The sequence below is a fragment of the Rhyacophila brunnea genome, unplaced genomic scaffold, assembly GCF_057557595.1.
Source record: "Rhyacophila brunnea isolate RB1 unplaced genomic scaffold, BYU_Rbru_1.0 scaffold_106, whole genome shotgun sequence".
In the NCBI taxonomy this organism is placed as follows: Eukaryota; Metazoa; Arthropoda; class Insecta; order Trichoptera; family Rhyacophilidae; genus Rhyacophila; species Rhyacophila brunnea.
Genome location: NW_028232759.1, coordinates 447,917 through 467,080, shown reverse-complemented (window position 1 = coordinate 467,080; position 19,164 = coordinate 447,917). Strand labels below are relative to the sequence as shown.

The window sequence follows — 19,164 nt, the reverse complement described above, 5'->3', positions numbered from 1 at the left end:
AATCAGTTTTTAATATGAACGATAAAAAAATATCATTCTGAAATAGGGCTTTAATTATGACATATTTGAAATTCTAAAAATTTATATAATAAAGAATATAAAATGGATCTGAAAGCTATTTTTATCTACATTTTAAATATAAATCCTTAAATTTATAGCACACATAAATAGACAATGATTTATTATCGTAATTATAGTGACATCCCCAAAGCCTAATATTCCGTGTATCAATATCTCCCTTAGTGTTTGTATTTCTCTATTATATACTCTCGTTTTATTTGTGTAAAAAAAAATGACAAAATAGATAATAAATTAAATGGATTGATTATATTTTTGAATTGACTACCAGGTTTTTTATTTTTTTTCGATTTGTTTTTTTATGATATTAGTAAATATTTTACAATAGAGCATAGTTCTGTAAAAAATAAGGAAATTTTTTAAAGTACATGGACTACAGATGTTTAATCAGCAAACTTGAAGATTGAAAGTTTCATGCAAATTTATGAATTGATAAAACAATATCGATTTTAAAATAATTTAAACCAAATATTAACAGATTTAATAAAACAATTAAATATCGGAAATTTTATAAGGGGGAAGACGCATAATTTTATAAGTTGTCTTTAAAATTGCCTCTTTGCATGTAAATGTTGTATTTGGTATATATGGTAATAGACCATGCATTTGTTTCAGATTAAAAACGATTCCCTCTCCGGGAATTGAACCCGGACCTTGGGAGTGAAAGTCACATATCCTAACCATTGGACTAAGAGGGATTAATAAATTTGATTTATTATAATATATATTTAATACATAAAATAATAAATCAATATATATGAATAAAATATCTGTGGTATTTTAATTACCCCTTCGTATACTAAATTTAGTTCTTAAAAGTATCATTCAAAGTTAAGTATTTTTTATAAAAAATTTCAAATTTTTTTCTTCCAGCTTAGCTTGATTGACTTCCCGGGAACCATCATATCTAATCTTTGCTATATCCTCTCTCTTACACTTTCTTCGATATCTCTACTCTTTTCAAGCATCATTCAAAGCTAAAAAACATAGTTTATAAAAAAAATCATCCCGGTCTTGTTAAATTTTTAAATATTGAAAATTTTAATCTTCTCATTGAAATTTACCTATCTTGGTTTTTTAATCATCTATTTTGCTAAATACGCATCTATTTTCATTAGATATATATTTTTTAGTTTATATTCTAATTATAAACATTTTATAACTTTCTCTAGTATACTTTCTTATCTATTGTTGTATCTTTAAAACAGAAACAGATCATTTGATATTTATCTATCATTGATTAATTATGTAAAACTTTTGCAAGTTATAAGATCACTGCAATACCAAATTCATACATATTATTTTGATCAAGAAATATATACGGTAAGTTGGTTATTTATAAATTAGGATCATTCATGTAACAGTATCTAATCATTTTATACGAGAATCAAAACAATAAGTGCAATCTCAAACACACTTCTTTGTTGATATATAAGCACTGAGACAACATTCAAACCATGAAATATGAAGATTACCTGAACAAACACAAGCATCCGAGTCTCCAATACTATTACATTGATTATGCGCGCTTAAGAAAAATAATAAAAGAAGCACCCGATTATAATGACGATACCGAGCATAATTTTGTTACTGAGTTAGATGCTGAGATGAGACGCGTATGGGATTTTGTAAGTGTAAAGCAAGGTGAGTTTACACGAAGGTCTATGGAACTTGAACGAGATGCAAAAGCGGTTTTTTTTGATGTTGTTGATGGTAGTTTTGAATTACAAGAAGAAGTTAAGTTTCGGAATAAAGAGTTAAAAGATGACATTAGCCAGCTTTCTGAGTTTATAAATACGAATATAGTAGGATTTAATAAGATTTTAAAGCGACATGATAAGTCAACTAAGTATATTTTAAGACCGATGTATAAAGGAAAGTTGAAACGAAAAATTCTTGAACTTGAAAACAATAACGAACTTCTGTACAGAATCAGTAAGATTTCTTTAACAAGTACACATCGTGACATAGAAAAAAGTGGGGGTAGTATTAGTGGACAAAAATTCATACGAAAGACGAATAAGTATTGGGTACATAGAGAAAATCTTATGCAACTTAAATGCCAGATTCTCAAGCATCTTCCCATTTATGTTTTTACAAATAAAGATGATTCATGCGCTTTAAAAAAGAATGAGAGCGTTTCCTCGAGTTTGGTTACTCAACAAAATCTTAGTAGCAATATTCTTTCGGAAGATAATGATGTTGTGAGTCCTTATCATAGCTGGGACCATAAGAATCACGATACGTGTATTTCTAGTGTTTATTTCGATAATTGTGATTTTGATCTATATAAAGGAAGATTGAGAAAGACTCAAGGCGCCGAAGCAATAAGGATTCGATGGTATACGAGAAAAATGACCACCAATGTTTTTGTTGAAAGAAAGAGGCACGAAGAAGATTGGACAGGCCAAGAATCTGAAAAGCTTAGATTTAAGATTCCAGAAAATAAAGTAAATGATTATATTCATGGAAAGAATGTTTGGAAAGACGTTGAAGCATTATTAAGTAATGATGATGAAAAAGAAGACACTTATGTTCTTTATAACGAAATCCAAAACAATATAATCAATAAGAAGCTGAGACCAATGACCAGAACGTTCTATAAAAGAACAGCGTTTCAACAACCCAATTCGGCAAAAGTAAGAGTATCTTTAGACACGTCGCTTTGCATGATAAAAGAATGTACAGGGGGGTTTGATAGTATAGTAACTAATTGGAGAAGAAAAGATGTAGATTGTGAGTATCCATTTTATAATCTCAAAAAAAAAGATATAGTAAGATTTCCATACGCAATTTTAGAAATAAAGCTTCAATCACTAGATGAGACAAAACCCAAATGGATAGAAGATTTATTGAACTCTTCTTTAATCGAACACGTTCATAAATTTTCAAAATTTATTCATGGAACTTCTATACTGTATCCACAAATAGAAGATATTCCATACTGGCTTCCACAAATGAACACAGAAATAAGAAGAGAATATAAAAATCAATCAAAAAAAACGTTTGGTAATCATGGAATTATCATCGATATTCCATCTAATCAAAATAAAATAAATATTGGGAAAAATAATCATTTAGAAATTTTGACAGGGAATGAAAATGATATGACGGATTCTAGCAGAATTATGAACATGGAAATCGACGATAAACGGATTGCTATTCCTGTAAGAGTCGAACCAAAGGTATTTTTTGCAAATGAAAGAACTTTTTTGAGTTGGTTACATTTTTCTATCTTTATTGGAGGTATTGGTACTGCTATGATGGGGCTAGGGGATACAAGAGCTAAGTATAGTGGAATTGTTTTTATTATTACTTCGGCTATTTTTGCTATTTATGCCCTTTATCTTTATTTCTGGCGTGCGGGGAAAATCAGGGTTAGAGATCCTGGACCATATGATGATCTCTACGGTCCTGCTGTTCTTGTATTTGTATTTCTGACGGCCATGATGCTATCTATATACTTTAAATTCCCAATGCACTAAAATAAAGCTAAATTAAATTATACTTTTTTATACTGCTACTATATACATGAGATATTTTATGGTTGTTTTTAGGATAGATCACATCTAGTTTTATCGTATTTTAAACTTTTAATTGCAGAATAAAATAAATTATTACTTTGTTAGAATGATTATCAACAAGGTTTACCGTATTTTTAACATTTGTATACAGAATATATAAAATTGTTTATTTTTAGAATGAATTACCAGACTAAGTTTATCGTATTTTTAACTTTTATATACTGATATAAAAAAATTATTACTTTAAATGAATGGATTACTAATCTAAGTTTATCGCATTTCTTTCCTAATCTATATAAGGGTTCTACTGAAATTTAAATAAACCAATATAAACCTTAAATTGAACATTTAATAAGAAGTCTGGTTCCTAGCAATATATTATTATTTGAAATTAAAGATAAAAATACCATTTTACTACGTGAATAGCATACGTTTATTAGCACATATTGTCTTAATTATCTATAAAAATCATAACTCATGTTGTTCGCCAAATTAGTTTATATAAATATGTTTTCTACAAATCTAAAAGTTTATAGATACTATTTTTAACATATTATAATCATTTCATTAATAATTTGTAATCTTGATTATTCTTTTACAATATTATTTCATTCTTAAATAAAATGACATAAATTTAATAATAACTCTATGCTGATAAATACTCTTGAACCGATAAATCTGAGAGAAGATGGGGTATGGATACGGATGCACCCGAGAAAGAGATATAAAAGTATTGATGAAGCATCTTTGGTTGATTGTATCACAAATCTGTTTGACAAAATATAAAATTCAAATCAAAAATTAACATATAGATGAATATTGTATTTAATAATACCGAAATTCTTGGATTTTTTTAATTTCTAGAACTATTATTTTTGGTATATTTACTTTCTACCTTTAAGGAATGCAAAATGTCATAAAAGCAAGCACAGAAAAAATACAATATCAAGATGTTCAGCCTAAACTAATGTCATTTATATAAGTCTTGCTTGATATGAATAGACAATTGTGAGGTAAACATATAATTATATTCGTAGTATAGTGAACGCATTTTTATAAAATTTATATTATGCTGATTAGCGTGTATTAAGCTCTAGTAGCGTAATGGTAGCGCGTTTGACTTCTAATCAAAAGGCTCGGGGTTCAAGTCCCCGTTGGAGCGTTCTTTTAGTAATTTTATTGACCACAGTTTTTATATTATAATCTCGTAATAAGTAATATCACAATGGCAAAGATTAGATTTATCTATTTCTGGGTTATGCTTCTTTTTATCAATTTTATCAATTTAGACGTGGTCTGCTATTGGGAATATTACACAACACAAGGGAAAATAAATATATTTTTAACGAAAAGCACATGTAAAAATCAAAATTTGGACTATAAAAAAATATTTATTTTTGTATGTGTATTTTGAGGATTATATTTAATGTTTATTTATTAATTTTGATACAATTATTCATAGATTGTTTATGGTAGTTATATAATCAATAAATCCAAGATATTTTTATGATGTGAGATCTTAGAATGCTGATTGCTTCTTCGAATTAATTTTAATAGTAATAAAGTCATAGAAAAAATTGGATAGTAATTAGAAAAAAAATTTATGATTTGAAAAAAATAATTTAATGAAATTTCATCTTACGTAAAATTATTAAATAATAAAAAAACGAACTAAGAGCATCGGTAAATTGTGTTATAAATGAAAAAAAGTAGTCAACAATAATCACAAACATTTCTAATACTTATGATATTAGTTATTTTTGAAATATTCTATAAATAAAGGAATTTTGTCTTGTGATCTATTTTTATACGAATATTTTTACTAATCATTTCAATTTTTTCCAATAATATAATTTGAGATTATATATTTTAAGTTATCATAAATTTAAAAAAACCTTTAATTTAACCCACATAAATTACCTTATATGAAAAAAACAGCCGTAATAACTTTCTATCTATATATAGTCAGCTAAATAATTTAGAAATATATAAAACCTCTTATGAAGCTTTATAGTTCAATCTAACTGGTACAAATAATCATGTATTGATATTATTGGTATTTCAAATCAATACTAATAATATTTCTATATTTTAATAGAAGCACAAAAATGAATTACATTCAAATAAAAATTCTTTTTATTGTATTTATACAAAAATTCCATAATTTATTAGAAATAGAAGCACAAAATTGATTTGGATCTAAAAAAACCACTTATTTGGATTTATATTTATAAAAAGAACCCTATTAAATATATTAAAAGGTACACTATTCAAATTATTCTCTATGAAAAAAAGACCTTAATAAGTTTATATCCAAAATAATCAATTAAATAATTCAATTATATATAAAACCCCTTAGATGTAATATATTATAAAAAACTTCGCAAAAACTTGTTTTTTGCACAAAAATGTATCAAATGAATTTTTATTTTAATAGAGGCACTGAGTAATTTTATATTCTCAATTGAGGATTTTGGATATTTTAATATTTTAATAGAAGCTGTCTAATTTTATTTATATATAAATAAACACCACATAAATTTTTTATTAAAATATCACACACAATCTTTTGATTTTCGTCCTTTACAGATAAATATAAAAAAACCACAATAATTTTTTAGGTACTAGAAAATTTTAAATCGTTTATTATAAATATTCAGCACATATAAATTCGTGTATATTTTTTATCCGGCTCTAATACATATACAAAACACAAGAAAAATATTTATTTCGATTAACAGAAAAAATAAAAGCATATGATCATATTTCTTTTATCTTAATAATTCATGCCAAGAAAATCTGAATTATAGAGATTCGTATCGTAGCATATAAAATCAATAAAATGTTAGGTTAAATTGTATTTCATAATTAATCAAGAAAATTCAATATCTTACCACAAATTTAAGATTTAATAAAAAGTACTCTTAACCCCTTAATAATAAAAAAATCCAATTTATTTTTTTATGATTTTATATAAAAATACAAAAAGGCACCATATAAAATATATCTATTCTATTTTTTATACATAAAGAAAGCATTCACTATCTGCTAGGTTTCTTTTAAAAAATAATTAAATTTATTTTAATTTTCCGGGGATCATCCAAAGAAATCTTCTTAAACTTCGTGCAGTTACTATAAAAATGTAATACGAGTATGATCTATCTCCATATACGTTTTTGTCAATAAATTGGGTGTATCATAAAATAAATAGTTGATCGGAATTAAAAATTTATTTTTATGGTATTAAGCCGCAAAAACACTGATCATATATATTTTAATCCACATTTTTATATAAAGTAATCGATTTTAATTTTCAATTTTTAAATACTGATAATTTTTAAAGGACTATTTAAGGCTGGTCTATACAGTGTTTTTGATTTCAAAGAAAATAAAAGTGTTATCTATATTTAAATAAATTTATCAATATTTTATTTAAACAAATTTTTTGATAATCCCAACCCAAATATCATTCATTTTTTATTTTTTTTCTTTTAAAACACACAAAAATGTATTAAGTTATGGTAAACACACGTGAAATTTTTTGTACGAAACTTTATAAGAACATTCAAATATGGTTCCGACCAATTAATGCAAAAAATATACTTTGTCACATTTAAAACACAAAACCTAATTCATATAATACCAAACCGACGAATAAATACTTAATTAATAAATGATCATTGGTTGTCCAAAAGATGTTTCAGATATAAAACATTAAAATGAAATTTGAGCAAAGACAGGCAATAAAACATAAATGATGAAAAGTAAAACAAGACCAGAAAAAAACTTACCAACCCAATCCCACGATTCCTCAATAATAAAAAAGATATCGTCACATTTTTGCATCCGCATGTTTCGCTTCTTTATTATACTCCACACATCTGTCAATTTTGTTGAAGCTCTAAGAATGATGAAGCTTCGTGGCTCAGAAAACTATGTCACGCATATGGGCGATCGATTGGTTCTTGAAAAACCTAGACTAGAAAATATCGAGAATATGTATGTTGTTGTGCACGATCGTGTAGTTTATTTTTTTAGAAATAAGAAATATTATACGCTTGGTCAACTCGCAAGAGACATTATTGTGAGGGTTACTGATAGTACTTTCACGAAAGATAGGGAAGTCGGGTTTTCTGAAAGTAGAAGAACACTGGATTTGTTTAACCTTGGTTCTGATAACAACTCAAGTGATAGGGGTAGGGGTGGATCTAAAGCCATAGCTGGGCCAAATCGTCGTGATCCAAAAGAGATACACAAGACACATGCAATGGTAAAAGAGAATACATCACCGAAAGGGGCTGATAATAATCAAAGCAAGAAAGGTGGTGCAAGACAACCAATGTTTGTCGGGGCGGATAAATCACTTATTGATCCAAAAGCACAATCAAGGGCACCTAGATCAAATCTTGTTTCTAGAGGACCACAAAGATCGCAACTCGATGGTCGTGCTAGGGCAAGACAATCACTACAGCAAAAGGGGCAACAAAATAACCAAAACTATAATTTGCCACCGCGTCAACAATTGCCGAGTGTTGTTACGCAACGTCAGAGTACACGAAATGGTACAATTACACAACAAATCAGTAATGATCAAGGAAATAAACCAGGATATGCAGTAACTAATACAACACAAAATTTTGAAAATCTTGGAGAAAATGATAATTTCCCACAAGATCAAAATGGTTATATTTCAGATCCACAAGATATGCAGAATGATTATCCCATGACAAGCGAAAATTTACCTTCTTCATCAATAGATCCAGAAAATATGGGGTATAATGATAATGATTGGGATCCAACAGACCAACTTACTGCAGAAAACAATCAACAGGAAAACTACCCTGAAAGACAACGTGGAAACGATCAAAGAAATGCATATTACAATAATGATAATAAAGAAAATACATCACCCGCTAAAAACATGACAAGATCACTGAACGAGTACCCCAGTTCGTCACCAAATGATTATTCGGGCTCACCAGCTAAAAACATGTCAAGATCATTGAACGATTACCCTAGTCAGTCACCAAATGATTATTCGGGCAGAAGAAGAGATGATTTACCGAGAATAAGAAATCCAGTAGAAGACAATAAAAAACAAAATGAAGACCTTCAAAATAGAAAAAGACAGGAAGAAAATGATAATTCAGGATTTGGCCCTGATGGTTTATCAAGACAAAAAGGAAATAGCAGTATCACCCCAAGAAATAAATCCGAGCTACAGGGACTTGACCATCCCTATAAAAAAAACATGTTTGAAGATGATGAAGATCCTGTAGATAGCATATTCCCCAAACCGACCCCCAATAAAGGACACTTAGTAGAAAGTGACTCGTCTATGGATGATCCAAACGGTGATACATATGTTGCAAAAGATGTTTATGTTGATGAACTAGACAAAGATTATTTCCATCTGGTATTGAAAAAAGAAAATTCACCGAGCCAGATTTGTGTAACCCTTTTCGAGGAAAAATTCATATTTGCACCATGCAGTAAATCCAATGAGAATCAAAAGTTTGTATTGGTTAGAGCTGATGAAGTTCTTAAAAAAATTAAAGAAACACTACAAGAAGAAAATAAAAAAGGGAATCTTTGTCCTCCAACAAAAGACAAGAAAAGCGAATCAAATTTGCCAGAAAACACAGCAGCTGGTGTTTCTCTTGTTTCTAAAGAAGCAAAAAAACCGCTTGAAGTATCAGTCAAGCTGCCGGATGATACGAAAAAACCTAGCATAGAAAAACCACCATCTGAAACAAGATCTTCCGTTGATTCTTTAGAGCCAGAAAAAATTCGAAATCAGCAAATTGTTAAAACTGTTACGAAAACAGTTTTAGAATCAGATAAAGAGCAAGCTTCACCCGAAAAAACCACAAAAGAAGAACAAGAAAAAACCAAAATACCACAATCCGTTAAACTTCCATCTGATGATAAAAAAGAACCGACTGTTGAAATAGGACCTTTAAAGTCAACAAAGAAATCCGCGACTAAATCAAAAGGAACACTGAATACCGATAAAAAACAAAATAAAAAAATTGTAGATAGCAGGGATATGCAATTGGATGATATTCTAAAAGATCCATTGCTTGATGATGACGAAGATTTCTTCAGTAAACTTCAAAGAACCTTTTCGATGAAAGACTTTGATATGACCCATTTATAAATTTCTGGACGCTATGTGTTAACAATTGATATGTGCTTTCCTATGAAAATAGATTTAGATGGAAAAACATTTCAAAGTGGGGAAAAAAAATAAAATTCACAAATTATCAATTTGTATGGTTTTTATTTATACTAGTTTAAGTCAAAAATATCGCTTTTTTAAGGCAATTATTTTTGATAAATCGTTTTCTTTTAATGAAAATACAAATAACGACGATACTACTGTTATCAACAATTTTTTTTGTCATTTATCTTTCAATATAATTTAAACGATATCAAAAATAATGGTAAAGCCTGAATATCTGGACTTTTATTATAATAATTATAAATGATTTTTCGAATAATCTTATAAAAATGTAAGTTGAATCTTTCATAGAAGATTATTAGCTGATTATATTTTTTATATTTCATACAAAGCAGGAATCTATAAATAAATTATATCTTTCGCAAATTTTTTTTAATATTTTTTAAAGAATGCGCGTTTTATATATTGTTGAGAACAGACGAATTTATTATATTAAAAAAATCATATTAAACTAAATCTTTCTTTTTTATTTTGAGAAATATGGTGGTCATAATACCCATAATAGAAAACTACGTCCTAGAAAATAGTACGATATTTATGGAAACACAGAAAAAAACCTTCTTTTCATTAAAAATTATTGTATTTATATAACAATATCCAACCAAAGCCATAATTAAAACCATCACCATGTCAAGCTAAAAAATAATTGCCATAAATTTACTTGCCTTTAGACTATAAAAAAATCGATATAATATATAATATTTAAGCACTAAGAAAAAAACTTACGAACAGAAACTTTAATTCATACATATATATTAACTAATCAGAATGTTTAATTTTTTTATTAGACACTTTAATTTCAAAAAATTACATAGAAGGGAAAAAATATATAATATCTAAAAGAGAATATACTATAATGAATTCTATAACATTTCTCGTTTCTTCTTTTTTTATTTATGTTCAGAAAATCTTATTAAAAAAAAGAGCAATTGATATTTTAAGTTCAACGGTGTAATTTTTAAATGATGACATATTACCATTAAATACTTTAGAGATGATTTTCATTCAAATGTTTTTTTTATAGGTATTTTTGATATAATATTGCTTATTTTTCTAATGGTGTATACAGGATCAATTCTGTATACGAATAAAAAAAATATATGGTGGGTATAATGTAAAAAGATTCTATATATATATAAATTAAACGAATATATGCTCTGAAAACAAATTTAGTATTTATTTATTTTGAGCCCTTAATAAAATATAACAGCAACATTTAAATGCACCATGTAGTCTGATTAAAAATGAATAGAATTTTATTTCATACAAATTAAAAGTTCCAACAAATAATTTAAAATCAAAAAAAGGCAACTATATAATAATATAGTTGGAAAGCAATTTTGCAATAATATAAAAGAAAAATTACAATATTTTGTGACAGTAAAAAAAAGCATAATGAATTTCCGTATAACAATGGAAGAAAAACGATTTGCGGTAATAATTATGTATGCCTTATTTTTTATTTTAATCTGCTCTTAAAATCATATTTTTTTTAAGAAGAATATTTTATTTATTGTTTATTGTAGCATAAATATGATTTGGATTTAGATGATATATAAAACTGGAATTTTTATTAAACGATATGCAGAATATTTTATTTTTATACACTATTAAACTTTGTATTTCACGTTTTAGTTATGCTATAAGAAGTGTGGCATATAAATAATTAATAGCTACAATATATTTAGATTTCAAAAATATAATCAGGCTTAGAGATTATACATTTACATTAGTGATATAACTAAAACAGTAGGCCAATTTATTGGATTTATTATATACTGGTTAAATTCCTGAAATGTATTTTTGGTTTAAATATGTCTAAGGTATTTTTAGAATATTGAAGACGTAAAATAAACAGTGCAAATTTTTTTTACACTAAAAGATAAAATTTTTATATTATTCAAGTCATAAAAAAAATCATACACGAGTTAAAGTTAGTGAAAGGTTTATGATTAAAAAAACCAGATACTTCTTTTATTGTAAAATTTTATATGGGTAAATATTAATTTTTATTGGTAATTTTAGATCATGAACGATATATAGATTATCGATTCTATAAAGTGAATGCCTATTGATGTGTATATAAAAGAAAAGTAATTTTTACGGTTTTTTTGGGGGATATACGACAACATAAATGATAAAAATACTTATAATTTTTTTGGAATACGTTTATGTTTATTCCAATTATAAATATTGAATTTATTAACAGTGATTCATTTAGTCAAAATTTTTATATGTTAATACCTATAAGTATTTTTTTTTTCATTATGTAAATTTCGCTTTATAAGAGCCATGAGAAATACTTACAGATTTTAAAATAAATTAATATAGGCTAAACACAAATCTTCAATAATTATTATCATCATTTTCAATAGAAATATTATAAATGTTAAATGTATTTTTTGCAATAATTTTTTGATTTAAGGAATTTGTATTATTATAAAGATTGGTTTTTTCTCATACCATAGATTGAATGTATTTAGAATATTAAAATTGGTATTTAATCATTAATAAGCTATTAAAAACCTCTTGATTTTTGGGAAGAGTGACTTAAGAAATGAATGTAACTATTTTGAATAGTTATATTGGGGATAATAATGTTTTAAGAGATGGGAATGTAAACGAAATTATGGCATGCGCACATACATTGGGGTTAACGAAAACACATAAATCAATAAGTCTAGAAATGAAAATGTGTAGAAAAACATTCATAAGGCAAAAATAGTATAAATATAGTTTTTAAATGTGGCCATAAAAAGGTTCTTTTTGGTAGAGGAAGATTATAATTTAATAAGGTATAACAAGATCATGTATAAATTTAAGCTTTATGAATTATTACATTCAAAGATTTATTCTTTTGTTATTTTATTATCTTAAGGGTGGGTAGAAAGCAAAAATATGATAAGCTTATATATGTCTTAAAAAATATATTTGCTTATAAAGAGAATTAATATTGCAGAATTAATATGACTGTTCTTATAGAATATAAAATAAATCTTAAAACCTATGTATTAATTATAAATATTTCAAATTATTTGCCAATTATAATTTAATATTGCAAAATAATGATGTGTATTAGAACTAATACAATTTGAAATATAAAATTCATGGTATGCGCGTAAATCCATGTATACTAATAAGTTTATGGTATACTAATAATTGTATGGTATACTAATAGATGTATGGTATACTAATAAGTATATGTTATACTAATAAATCCATGTATGCTAATAAATCCATGTATGCTAATAAATGTATGTTATACTAATAAGTGTATGGTATACTAATAAGTTTATGGTATACTAATAAGTATATGGTATACTAATAAATCCATGTATGCTGATAAATCCATGTATGGTATACTAATAAGTATATGGTATACTAATAAATCCATGTATGCTGATAAATCCATGTATGCTGATAAATGTATGGTATACTAATAAATCCATGTATGCTGATAAATGTATGGTATACTAATAAGTATATGGTATACTAATAAGTTTATGTATACTCATAATTGTATGGTATACTAATAAGTGTATGGTATACTTATAAATTTATGGTATACTAATAAGTGTATGGTATACTAATAAATGTATGGTATAATAATAATTGTATGGTATACTAATAAGTTTATGGTATGCTAATAGATGTATGGTATACTAATAAGTATATGTTATACTAATAAATCCATGTATGCTAATAAATCCATGTATGCTAATAAATGTATGTTATACTAATAAGTGTATGGTATACTAATAAGTATATGGTATACTAATAAGTATATGGTATACTAATAAATCCATGTATGCTGATAAATCCATGTATGCTGATAAGTGTATGGTATACTAATAAGTGTATGGTATACTAATAAGTGTATGGTATACTAATAAGTTTATGTTATACTAATAAATGTATGGTATGCTAATAAGTTGTTGGTATACTAATAAGTGTATGTTATACTAATAAGTGTATGGCATACTAATAAATCCATGTATGCTAATAAATCCATGTATGCTAATAAATGTATGGTATACTAATAAGTATATGGTATACTAATAAATGTATGGTATACTAATAAGTATATGGTATACTAATAAGTGTATGGTATGCTAATAATTGTATGGTATACTAATAAGTATATGGTATACTAATAAGTGTATGGTATACTAATAAGTGTATGGTATGCTAATAATTGTATGGTATACTCATAATTGTATGGTATACTAATAAGTGTATGGTATACTAATAAGTGTATGGTATGCTAATAATTGTATGGTATACTAATAAGTATATGGTATACTAATAAGTGTATGGTATACTAATAAGTGTATGGTATACTAATAAGTGTATGGTATACTAATAAGTGTATGGTATACTAATAAGTGTATGGTATACTAATAAATCTATGGCATACTAATAAATCCATGTATGCTGATAAATGTATGGTATACTAATAAGTTTATGGTATACTAATAAGTATATCGTATACTAATAAGTGTATGGTATACTAATAAATACAAGCTATTTATTTGTGCTGAACAGATTACATTCGAAAAAAACATGAATATTAATAAACAAATATGATTATAAATATTATGAAAAGTATAAACATTATTTTTATATATAAAATTATATTGCAAAAAGAACATGACTATTAATTAATATAAAATAAACAAAAAAAATATATAAATATGGGACAATTATGAATAATATTTTAAATCACTTTAATCATAGCCTCCAAGATCAATTTTAGCGAATTAATACGGTAATTTAACATTTTTTCCTCTTTTTGAAAAAACATACCTATAATATAATATAAAGAAATCAGTATACAAAAGCGTTTGAAGAATACCGGAATAATACATTATATTATCAACCTTTACAGAATTAAGTTTCTTCAAGCTCCAGTTTATCAAGTAAAGCAGTCTATACAATCCCAAACAACAAATGTATCTACTGGTCATAACCTCCGCTTCACCAGTCTCTCTCAACATAACGAGTTGAGGAAGAATAGCAACTGATTCAAGAAGAACGCTTGTAGACCACAAATATTCCTTAATAAAATCAAAAAATCCGTTACTTACAACACCAATTAGAAGAGGTACGAGAAGAGATGGCATAATCAAATATAGAATGTTGAAGTTATCGAATCTTCTATCGTATGTATAGAAGTATTTAAAGCGAATGAGATAGATACTGAAGGATTGAAGAGTCAAATAAACTATTTTCATGAAAAACATATAGACAAGTATATGTCGATTGAAATTGGGTGTAAATAGATCAAGATAACGGGTAATAAATACCATAAAGTAAAGCATTTGTGTTTTGTAGCTTAGGCCTGAACATGAACGTGTTACCATTATTTTTTTTATTAAGAGAATTATGGCGTAGCTATGAAAAATATCTCCTCCCAGTCTTATATAGAGTGCTATTTTATCGATTAGTGGTATTGTCATTCTTTTTCTATGGGGTTACTAAAATTATGAATTAAAAATCGAAATTGAACCAAGCAAATTTCGTTCTTAAAATATTTCATGGCTCATGACTAGAATTGAAATATTGCCACAATCCAATTTAAAACTTAAATCTTGAAAATATTATTTTATTTTAAAGCAAAGTTGAGTTATTTTATTCAGCCACAATCCAATTTAAACTTTAAATCTTGAAAATATTTTTTATTTATGGGCCATATTTATAGTCGTAATTTTAGTTTTTGTTCTCAGGCACAACTTAAAACGAAATATTTGAAAATCCAAATAAATTTATTTCCAGTACTTAAAATATTAAATTAGCAAATAAAGCTAATTAGAATATAAAAATAAATAAATTTTGAGAATTCACAATATTAAATTAGAAAATAAAGCCAATAAGCTTAAAAATAAATACATCTTTTTGTACGAATCAAATTAGAATAATAAGTTTATTAGACCATAAAAATATATTTATTTCGAGCATTCACAATACTTAATTAGAAAAAAAATAAACTAAACTTAAAAATAAATTCATTCCGGCATATAAAAGGATTAAATTAGCAAATAAAGCTAATTAGAATATAAAAATAAATAAATTTCGAGCATTCCCAATATTAAACGAAGAAAAAAAATTAACTATACTTACAAATAAATTCATTCCAGTATGTACAATTTTAAATTACAAATAAAGCTAATAATAATATAAAAATAAATTTATTTTCAGTATTGACGAAATTCAATGTGTAAATAAAGTTAATTAGAACATAAAAAATAGTGCATCAATTTAAGCGACCAAACTTCCCCAATTTATAATGCTTTTATTTTTATGTTCGATTAAAACCCAATTAAAGATATTTTAGAACATGATTAAATTATTTTTATTATTTTCACAATACATTTTCTTTTACCCTAAAAATAAATTCCATATTTTTTTCATTCTTACTACAGTAAAATTACAAAAAAATTTAAATTATGAAAAAGATTTAAATGTACTTTATCATTATAAATTTACATATTTTAAAATCAAAAAAAAAGTTCAAATATACTTATACTGATCATGTGATATAATTTTATTATTATTGTTAAATCTGATTTTATACACCTCTTTTGATTATATTTAAATTACCATCTATATTTTCTAAAATTCTTAGTGAGCCGCAAAAAAAAATTATTTTTGAAATATATGATCTATAAAATTTAATGTAGAAGATTTATGTTAGCGCGTATATGTCTATACTCGATTTTCAATCCCAAAAAAACTGTTTTTGAAACCCGTGAATATATTGTGAACATTTTTCGTATATATAATTCAGCGAAATCTAAAAATATAATTCATCAGATATAATCTTTTTAAAATGTGCGAAAAATGGGATATTAATATAAGCGCAATCTATTAAAATGACAGAAATGAATTTTGATATGACAAATATATATAAATATACTTGTTTTTATGATATAATAATGCATTTTACAATAAAATTGGTATGTATATGTGTAAAAAGATTTATTCTGAGGTTATAGATGCTATAACAGAAGGCGTTTTACTGAAACTAACATTTTTTGTTTTTGTAAGAAAGTCTTATTATTTAAATTATTTTCAAAAGAATTTCAGCGCGAATAAATATGATATAAATGGGCAATAAATATTATTTAGATTATAAAACAAATTTAAGATCTGTAAATCTAAAGCATATATGCTGAAACATTGCAATCTTCATATAAATAATAATAATATATATATTTTTAACATTTTACCGTATTAATTTATTAAAACTATTTTTTATAAGTTTTGTTCTATATACCAATATTTTTTTTGTAACTTTCTACTTTTAATAAATAAATAAAATATTTTTTGGTGTTAATTTAGTCTTGAAATATTTTAGAGAAAGATAAAAACCGAATTTTATGATAATTTTGTCAAAAAAAAATCATAATTTAATATAAATAAGAAAATAAAAAAGCGGTCATTACAAAATTAATAAAAAACCAGTTCTCAATAAATTATTCCATATTATTGAAACCAATTTCTTATATTTTTTATAGTAGAAACTAATATATAAATTAAAAAATTTAAAAAATAATGTACTGATTCCAGTTTAAATATTCTAGAAGTGAATTTTAATGTAATTTGTGATAAAAGTGCTTCAGTCATTTTTCAAAGCTTATTATTACCGGTATTTCATATAAAGATACGAGAATTTCGCATAAATCATTACCTTTTAAAGTGTTTTGATGCTTTATCTAACAGAAAAAAACTTGATATAATATAGTTTTAATTAAATAAAAACAAATCAGTTTTAGAACAAATATTTAGCATTTACATTGTATTATTGAACAACAATGTATATAACTTAAGCATTAAATGCTCTAGTACAAATCCTTAAATGAAAAATTAAATAGATAAATTTACACAATATTGAATAAATGAACTAAACTATCACAATTATACATTTTATATTATATGTGATTAAAATAACTACAACAATCAAAAATAAACTCTATTAAAACACAAAACAGCTATAATTTATAATAAATACAATGTAATATCGTATGTCGATTTCTCTTTAAACTAATTTTGGATTTAAGATTTACCAATATTTTTTTTTCTATTCTCAATGCAATTTTCAAAATTGATTAATTTTTCAAGTACCATTAATATTTTCGCTTTTTTTTGCTGTTGATTTTTAAAAATAATTGATTGACACGATATATACAAGTGTTTAGAAATTTATATATAATGAAAATTCAAATTGAGTTCTTGGATACATCATAGCAGAAAAAATATCATATTTCCAGAACAGCAGTACAATCCAAATAATAAATATCTTTTAATTTACAGTTACCTTAAGAAATAAATGGAACAAAAAAATTAAATTATAACCAATTACAACATACATAAATTTATGAAACTGTTCAAGTAATTTATTATAAAAAATAAAATACAAAGTTTATTTATATACATCGTGGCCTAAAAGAAATAAATATTAATATACTGGATATTAAAAGAAATAGTTATTTTACATGAAAAAAGATTGTGACTTGTATGAAAAGAAGCATAAAACAGTATTTGAATGATAAAAATAGAAAAATTTGTTATGTTTTATCAGTAAATTCAATTTATAGATGTAATAGTTGCATGGGTTTTATAAAATATAAAAGTTATAAACCATTTTTATTTATTTATGGATTAATTTTCTTTTCATAAATTTTACCTATACAGACGTGTTCAGCATATCGGGAATATTGCACAACTTCTTGATGCATCTTTTGAGACCTTCCCCTATATATCTTCATCAACTGCTCTTCTTCTCTTAAATGAGATGAGTTCAAATGTCTTGCGGAGTGTAAAAATTATAAATATTAGTAATTATTACAAGCTGCATATACAATTGTTTGTTTTATATTTATAGTTACCAATATGTGATAAAAAAAACTATGTAAAAGATGCTTGTTTTTTATCACATAAAAAAATATAACATTATATATAAAAACAAAAAAAAATATTATGTAAAATCGAGCATGGAAAGGCATAAAGGCACCATGATTGTTGATTCTTAAAATTATATTGAAGATCTTTATTCCTTATCATGCAAAACTTCACAATATTATATATATAAAAAAACTAAATTGATTGTCGAATCGAAAACGATAGAAACATATAAGAACATATGAAGTTTAAAACGGAATTTATATATAAATTTTAACGTGCATAAAAGTTTTAAAATTATACTAAGGACCAAAAACATAGGAATGCATTTAAATATGTATGCCTGGTAATATACTACACAAGGATTCGTTTTTTTTACAAATTTATTGGAAAAATCTGATAATCTTTCTATATATT

General features: G+C 25.3%; 2 non-coding genes across 2 annotated transcripts; one reads left to right on the top strand and one right to left on the bottom strand.

The window, feature by feature from the left end:
- Positions 1 to 704: 704 nt before the first annotated feature.
- TRNAE-UUC (transfer RNA glutamic acid (anticodon UUC)) lies at positions 705 to 776 on the bottom strand. The gene has a single exon. It is a non-coding gene; the product is annotated as a tRNA-Glu (tRNA).
- A 3,916-nt stretch (positions 777 to 4,692) lies between these two features.
- Positions 4,693 to 4,764, top strand: TRNAR-UCU (transfer RNA arginine (anticodon UCU)). Its single transcript has one exon. It is a non-coding gene; the product is annotated as a tRNA-Arg (tRNA).
- The last annotated feature ends 14,400 nt before the right edge of the window (positions 4,765 to 19,164 follow it).